Raw genomic sequence first — 8,499 nt, forward strand, 5'->3', positions numbered from 1 at the left:
CATTCTTGATGCATCCATCTCACCCTCCTTCGTCTGGCAATACGAGGAGGGCTTTTTATCGAGCAGTACCGGGTCAGGTAGTGAGCCAGAATCTGATTCCACTAAGTCTGTGGAGTCGGAATCAGGTTCCAGCTCGTCTGAGTCTGAGTCTGAGTCCGATATTCTTGGGGGTGATAACCCGGATGCCACTGTCCTGTCCAGGTCGTCTTTTTCATTTTCCTTTGAGTGTGTTGTAACAGAGGAATCAGGCGGACTGTATGTTATTAATGAGAGCGGTATGGTTGTGGCTTCCGAGTACTTTTCTGTGCCCTTAATTTATTGCATTAATCAGAATTTTCAAAATTTTCATGAAAACGACGAGGAAGAAATTCCTCCAGTTTTACAATGTTTGATTGATCAAGAGCAGGAGAGGTTTGTAAAACCATTGGTTGATGAAATCACCATAATTCATGTTGGTACCGAGAAGGATCCGCGGTTGGTCCAGATCGGGTCGACGTTGTCTTCGGAGGAGCGCGAGCGCTTAGTCGCTTTATTAAAAGATTTCAAAGATGTTTTTGCATGGTCCTACGAAGACATGCCTAGAATCGATCCTGAGATTGTACAGCACCGGATCCCTCTTGACCCAAAGGCCCAACCTATTAAGCAGAAGCTCCAAAGGATCCGCTCGGACTGGCTCTGAAAATCAAAGAAGAGGTCACCAAGCAGATTGACGCAAGGTTCCTGTTAGTATCTGAATACCCTACTTGGTTGGCCAATATAGTTCCGGTACTGAAGAAAGACGGCAGAATTCAGGTATGTGTAGACTTCAGGGATTTGAACAAAGCCAGTCCGAAAGACGACTTTCTCTGTCGCATATCGATAAATTAGTGGACTTCACTGCTGGGCATGCGCTGCGCTCGTTCATGGATGGGTTTTCAGGCTACAATCAAATTTTTATGGCACCCGAAGACAGGGAGAAGACTGCCTTCACCACCCCGTGGGGAACCTATTGTTATAGGGTAACGCCGTTTAGGTTGAAGAATGCCGGAGCTACGTATCAACGGGCTGCGACCACAATTTTGCACGATATAATCCATAAAGAGGTTGAGGTGCACGTGGACGACATGATTTTCAAGTCCAAGGAAAGAGAGGGTCGCTACACCGCCATGCAGAAATTCTTCCAACGGATCAGAGAGCATTGGTTGCGGCTGAATCCACAGAAATGTACATTTGGTGTTACAGCAGGGAAAATGCTGGGGTTCTTGATCACACAGAGAAGTATTGAGGTCGATCCCTCTAAAATCAAGGCCATCTTAGAAATGCCACCACCGAGGACTGAAAAGGAGGTGCGAGGCTTTCTAGGTAAAGTGCGATTCATAAGACGGCTTATTGAAAAATTAACCTTGACTTGTGAACCACTGTTTGGTCTCCTGAAGGAAGGAAAGAAGTTCCAATGGGGCGACCGATGCCAAGTTGCTTTCGAGCAGATCAAGCAATATCTACAGAACCCACCTGTGTTGTCACCGCCTGAGCCAGGGAAACTATTGATTCTGTACCTATCAGTGACTGAAACGACAACGGGCTGCATGCTTGCACAGGAGTCTAAGGACAAAGTGGAGAAGGCTATCTACTACCTGAGCAAGAAAATGCTAGATTACGAGACTCGCTACACTCTGCTGGAGAAGGCTTGTCTGGCCTTGGTATAGGCTACCAGGAAGTTGAGGCATTACCTGTTAGCTCACTCAGTAATACTGGTTTCGAGATTAGATCCCATCAAATATCTCTTCGAGAAACCAGCACTTACGGGTAGGCTAGCCCGTTGGTTGCTTCTGCTTTCCGAATTTGATCTAAAATACATGACGCCCAAGTCAGTGAAAGAGAGAACGGTAGCGGAGTTCCTAGACAACAACCCAGTTGAAGGGGATAAAGCAGTTAAGTGTCTATTCCCAGACGAGGCCAGTCTGCATGTCAAAGAAGAGACTTGGACTATGTACTTTGACGGAGCGTCAAACCAATACGAGTATGGGATACGGGTGTTGCAGATAGCACCTGACAATTCCTGTATACCTCTACCATTCAAACTCCGGTTCAAAGTGTCAAATAATGAGGCAGAATATGAGGCATGTATTGCTGGACTAGAAGCCGCCCTGGAACTAGGGGCAAAACGGTTGGATGTCATCAGGGACTTGAACCTTGTTGTATCTCAAGCTAAAGGAGATTGGAAAGTTAAAGATGAAAATATGAGAATCTATCACCAGACCTTGGACGTTCTGATTCCTCGATTTGACAAGCTGAATTTCGCCCATCTGTTAAGAGAGAACAACAGGTTCGCTGATTCATTAGCAACTCTATCTTCTATGATAGACATCCCTTTCGGAGTCTGGATGTGTCCGATCATCATTGAATAGAAATTCGTGCCGGCCTATGAGTTGATTGTTGCCATAGATAAGGTACAAGATCAGAACCCTTGGTATTACGACATCTGGAACTTCTTGGAAAATGAGGTGTATCCACCAGGGGTAAATGCCAAAGATAAGAGGGCAATTCGAAGAATGGCTACTCAGTTCATCGTCTACGGGGGTAAACTTTACAGGAGGGGTCATCTCGGGATGCACAAGTTGTGTGTAGATGCTGAAGAATCCAAGCACCTGGTGGAGGCCTTCTATGGAGGAGAGTGCAGAGTGCACATGAGCGGGGTGATGCTAGCCCGGAAGATCCTTAGACAGGGTTATTACTGGTCGACCATGGAGGAGGATTGTATTGGCTTTGTCTGGCGTTGCCACAAATGTCAGATCCATGCAAACCGCATGAACATTCCGCCGTCGAAGCTGTACAACATGACTTTGCCATGGCCGTTTTCAGTCTGGGGGATTGATGTGATTAGGGCTGTCACTCCGAAGGGGTCCAACGGGCATGAGTACATTTTGGTAGTGATAGACTACTTCACGAAGTGGGTTGAGGCCCAATCTTACGTGGTGTTGAAGGCATCGCATGTTGCTAAGTTCATCAGGAACTACATCATCTGTCGCTCCGGGGTCCCGAATGAGATTATTTTGGATAATGGTTCCCACTTCAAGAAGGAGGTGATCGACTTGTTGGAGAAATACAACGTGACTTTTCATAAGTCATCTACATATCGGCCGCAAACAAACGTAGCAGTTGAGGCCGCCAACAAGAACATCAAGCACATTCTGTAAAAAATGGTGGAAACCTACAGGGACTGGCCAGATAAGCTGCCATTTGCTCTTTGGGGCTACCGGACTTCAATTCGAACTTCTACTGGGGCAACTCCGTATTCCTTGGTTTATGGGATGGAGGCTGTTCTACCTATCGAAGTTGAAGTTCCGTCATTACGGGTATTGGCTGAGTGTTAGATAGCTGAGGCAGATTGGCAGCAAAGCAGGTTCGAAGAACTCATGCTCTTTGATAAAAGAAGGCTGAAAGCACTGTATCACGTCCAGGGTTATCAACGAAGAATTGCCAGGGCTTTCAACAAGAAGGTTAAGTCCAGGAATTTAAAAGAGGGGGATGTAGTGCTCAAAGACAACCGAGCCCCCATCCACGACCCTAGGGGCAAGTTCAGACCCAATTGGACTGGTCCTTACATCATCAAGTCTATCTGGTTGGGTGGAGCTGTCATTCTGATGGACCTAGATGGCCTTGAGTTCTCCCAGCCGATCAACATGGACAAGTTGAAGAAATACTATCCTTGAGTGGCTCGCTAGGCCGAAAACCTGAAAAGGCGACCTAGGCAAAAGTTATAGGACAGAAAATTTGGAATAATAAAAACTGAGCTCGCAAGTTTGAAAACCCAAAAAAGGGTGGCCTTGGCAAAAGTTAGAGCGCAAAAGGAGAGTGTTAATACATGAGTGAACCTGAACCGAACTACGTAAGGCTTGATTCCCATCTTTGGGATACGTAGGTAACTTCATTTTGAAGTCCAGCCATAAACACTTCCCCGATCAACTTTGTCCATGTGATCATTTTGGTCATCTTTGTCTATTATGCATTCAAGAGCTCAGTTGTGATCTCCAATGCTGTGTTATTCAGACTAGGGGCAACTTTCCAATTGCTAGATCCGGCGTTGTGCATATCAGTGATAGATCTCAGGCATGTCCAGTTTTGATCCATATTGAAAATGGTTTTGAAAAGTTTTAATAAAAGTTGATTTTGCTCAAATTAATCTTTTATGACTTAGACCATTTGTGGACCAAACGAAAAATTTCCAGTACCCATAAGCTTCAATTACATTGATTTTAGTACAGAGTTCTCCTATTCTTGAATACAAATTGAAGTTGCTTTTTATTACATTCATAAAAAAACTTGAAAGTATTGATAAAGCAAATAAATTCGGGGCATAGTCAGGTGTTCCTGCGTCCCCTCCCAGAGCTTGTGGAAGCCTCTGATGCCAAAGTAGGCCCAACCTGCGCCTCTTCATCGAGCCAAGCTATGCACTCATCAGAGACGGTACAACTAAAATTAGAATAGAGATGTGCACGTGGAGAGAAAAGTGAGAAAAGGGTTTTGAGAGAAAAACTGAGCCTAAGGGCCGAGTGATGTGAGAAATATATGTGAGATAGGGTGGGAAACATTACCTGCAGCAGTAGTGGGCTCCCCATGAATCTAGTCGTCTCCTGGCGATGGAAGGCATCCAAACGCATCAGTGTCTCAGCTAGTGTCATGGCAATACAACTCTTGCCCTCTTTTAAACCTTGAGCAACCTCCATCAAACGGATGCTAGACCCTCCAGAGCTTGGGGCAAGCAAGAAATGAGACAACATGCACAAGCAGAGGGCGTGTCGCCGAAAACCCTGCTAGTGATGATCGTCGCAGTCACCGGCATTAGAAAACCGATGAATCAAGCTGGGGATGTCCAATTCTCCATCGCAAATCAAAGACCGAACGTCATGCAAAGTAAGCCCACGCATCCGTCCTAAGGCTTGGATGTGGCCAAAACGGAATTGGAGCAAGATCTCTTCATCGCGCTCGGACTCCATCAAAGCTTAGAAGTCTTCGAAAATGGGACACATCTCTTGTCCGCCAAAGCTAAAACATGAGTTACCGGATTCCAACACCTTGCCGCGGCATGGAGGAACGGAAAACGCAGCGGGGTGCGGCTCAGCGTGAATAGTGCATTTATTTCGAAGCCCTAGAAATTTAGCTTTTCCGAGCTATCCAAGTTAGCAATCCAATTTTTGAGATTTTGAACAAGAAATGCCTCCATTTGGTGCAAAAACTGAGTTAGAATGAGGAAACCATGAAGCTGGAAACTTTATGAAGGATAAGGCACTGTTTAGAGGACAAGTGGCAAAAATCTGGAGGTCCCTAGCCTCACTAGTCAGCCGACCACTTCTTATGGTCGACCAACCATAGTTTCTGGTCTACATACCACAAAAGTGGTCGGCAAGCTATTTTGGTGGTCGACAATGAGCAAAAAATGGTCTACAGCCACTTCTTGTCTCCAGCGGAGGGTTCCTAGCCTTCTTATGTGCTGAGAATGCTGAAGGTCTGAGTTTATTTATGCTTCGGATGCGTCCTCTGGCTTTGTTTATCCGACATGCATTTGCTTATTCGAGTTGTTAAGTTTTTCTTAACGAGTTGTTAGTCTTTGATTATCGATTTGTTGCTCCTTGCTTATCGAGTGGTTTTTAATTCGTTAATCAAATTGCTCTTTATTGTTGTTTTGTTTGTTATGTTGGTTCACTATCTGACTTGGCAATACACGAATGTTCAATTTCCATCAATCTCATTTTTGTGCAAAATGATGCGATGCTTAGAATACAAATGCAACACTTTTTGAACAAAAAGCTGTTTTCATTCCATCATGTTTTCTTTTTACAACAAGGTACAAGTTTTAAGGAAAATAAAATTGCTTAGCGCTGTACAATATGCTATAACTACTAGCAAAAAAAGAAAACAAAGCAAAACAATTGAGTCGGTGCTATCTGGCTCAAGGTCGAGAGGCCCTCTTCACCCTCTTCGGCTGAGCAGCCTCTGCACCACCGCCATCGGCACCCCCGTCTAAACCAGAGCCGCCATCCTCAGAATCCTGCTCGGTGTGGCCTCCGCCCTTAGAACATGAATCGGTGTCATCACCTCTGCCCGCGGATGCCTCTGACTGATGATGTGCTGCCTCCTCCTCCTCACTACACTCATCACCACATCTGGCAAGCGCTCGACGCCTCCCTCGACCACATGTTCAGATCCCTCTCCCTGCTACTCGAGAAGGCCTGGATGGCCAAGGCTGTAGAAGTGAGACCTGAAAAGGCAGTTTGAATACATCAGCCAGAGTATGTATATCAGATGCAAGTATGGTGCATAGAGTGAGTGCATGAAGATATAGTATGTGAATGTGATGTGTCGGGTGTGCTCTGTACATACAGTAAATTAGTGTAGTGAAGTGTTGAGCTTTGGCATGTCATCAGAAGTATGATAAATACAAGCAAACTGGAAAGTATCGGGATGTCGGGGGTGTACAACATCGTCTTCCTCCGCAAGACCACACCCTCGAGTGAGGCCATCGCCTTGAGTAACCCCTCAACATATCCTCTGGGAGGCTGCAGATGCAAGTTCAAGTCATCAGTGAATCAATGAATGTCTAAATATCTGAATGATAGATGAAAGCTGTGGAGCATACCGACGTTGAGTCAGGGGCACTGGCATATCGATGATCTGGCAATGGAGGCTCGAGCAGAATCTGGTAAAGCGTCCCATACCGCCAGCCTGTCAGCTCGGTCGGAGGATCTGGCCACCCAGCACACTACCAAATAGGGGGCATCACTCTAGTCTGACCTCTCGATGTGCTGGCCCTACTAGTCGAAGGTGTGTCTGTAGCTCGGGTGAGGCTCGATGAAGGAATGTCAGCAGCTCTCCTCATGGGGGCACAAACACCTATCAGCAGGGGCATCATGTTTGTGTGAAGGTATGTCGTGTACTCACCCTCCTCCAGGAAAAGGACTGCGTCAGCACCTTACATAAGGTCGCTAACCTCCCAGGGAGTGAGACTCTCTGTGGTCCGCATGTCTGATGGAGGCGGTGAAGGGATCTCCTGAGCGGGATTACCAGGTGTCTAGCACATGAAGCACTCCCCGAGAAACCAGGCTCTGCCAACTGGTCCCTCAAACAAAATCTGGTATCGGGAGGCGCCCCATGCACCAGCAAACTAGAACCAAGAAAACCCTGGCATCGCCACCCAAGGCTACCAACTGATCTGCGGATAGCAAGTGCATGAATTTATTAGTTGTCACAGATATGCAAGATGAGCCGAAGCAAAAAGCATGAAGAATTGAGAGTTCTGGATTACCTCGATCGCCCATACGATGTCAAAATAATGCCGGACGTACAGCAAGGTCTCTCGAGGTCTGGGCCAGCATCGACCCTCAAATCTGCACGAGTATGGCACCTCAAGTGATGCCTGAACCTTCGGATCAGGAGCAAGCGTCGGGAAGTAGGCGCATATCCACAGCTGTGAAAGGCAAGACAGTGGCAATCAGAATACAGGATGTACAAAAAATGCAGAATGCAGAGTGCAGAATGCTGAGTGCCGAATGTAATATGTGTAATGAGCAAAGTGTGCAATGTACAGGTAATGAAAAGCAGAAATGTAAATCAAGAGGGAAGAATATACCTCCCAGGCTCTCCAATAGCCTCATACTATGTTCCCGCACCCGCGGGACGTTGCGCTCATATAGCAGTAAAGGGTAGCAAGGCCATCGCCGCCCCAATCGAAGTGCTGAACCTAGGATAGGTCTACTAGAGCACTAAGAAGATATAGCCTGACCGTGTTCCCCCTGTCGGAGAACAATGTGGTCCCAAGAAGGAACATTAGAAATCCCCGGGCGTACTGCTCTGTGGCCTCAATAGTATCGGGCACAGTCCCTTAGTACTTGTCTATAAACCAGGTGTCTCTGACCATGCCCGATGATCGGCAGATCGGCGGATGGGCTCCGAGTAGATAAATTCAGGCTGCCAACCACTCACCCATATCGAAGTCATATGGGATTGGTCGACCTCCTATGTCGAGGCCCATCAGCATAGAAAAATCGTATAGGGTCATCGTCATGTCCCCAGTAGCTGAAAAATGGATGGAGTTGGTGGTGTCCCACCATCTCTCTACTAATGCGCCCAGGAGGGTCCTACTCGCCGGAAGATGCGACAACCCCACACAAAATGGGTCGAACCCCGCCTCATCTACAATCTATCGAGCACAGTCTGGGAGCTCCGTGTACCACTCCCTCGCTATGATCGACCCATATCTCCAAGTAAAATGGGAAGCCACCTGCGTTTAGAATGAACAGAAATACAATGTGACCTGCGTTCAGAATGAGCAGAAATACAGTTTGTGAGCGGTGTGCAGAACGAACAGATGTATTCAGTTTCAAGATGAACAGAATGCTGTGTGTGAGCTGTGTTCAGAATGAGCAGAAATACAGTTTGTGAGCTGTGTGCAGAATGAACAGATGTATTTAGTTTCAGAATGAACAGAATGCTGTGCGTGAGCTATGTGCAAAATGAACAGAA

The 8,499-nt window shown here is 46.6% G+C and overlaps 1 long non-coding RNA gene across 1 annotated transcript; it reads right to left on the minus strand.

The window, feature by feature from the left end:
- Window positions 1-5,862: 5,862 nt before the first annotated feature.
- On the minus strand, window positions 5,863-8,233 carry LOC114286007 (uncharacterized). The gene is made up of 5 exons (XR_003637381.2): window positions 7,607-8,233; window positions 7,283-7,444; window positions 6,617-7,189; window positions 6,361-6,536; window positions 5,863-6,238 (listed from the first exon to the last, which is right to left on the minus strand). It is a non-coding gene; the product is annotated as an uncharacterized LOC114286007 (long non-coding RNA).
- Between the last annotated feature and the right edge of the window lie 266 nt (window positions 8,234-8,499).

Source organism: Camellia sinensis, chromosome 6 (assembly GCF_055761805.1).
Source record: "Camellia sinensis isolate YWXY chromosome 6, ASM5576180v1, whole genome shotgun sequence".
Taxonomy (NCBI): domain Eukaryota; kingdom Viridiplantae; phylum Streptophyta; class Magnoliopsida; order Ericales; family Theaceae; genus Camellia; species Camellia sinensis.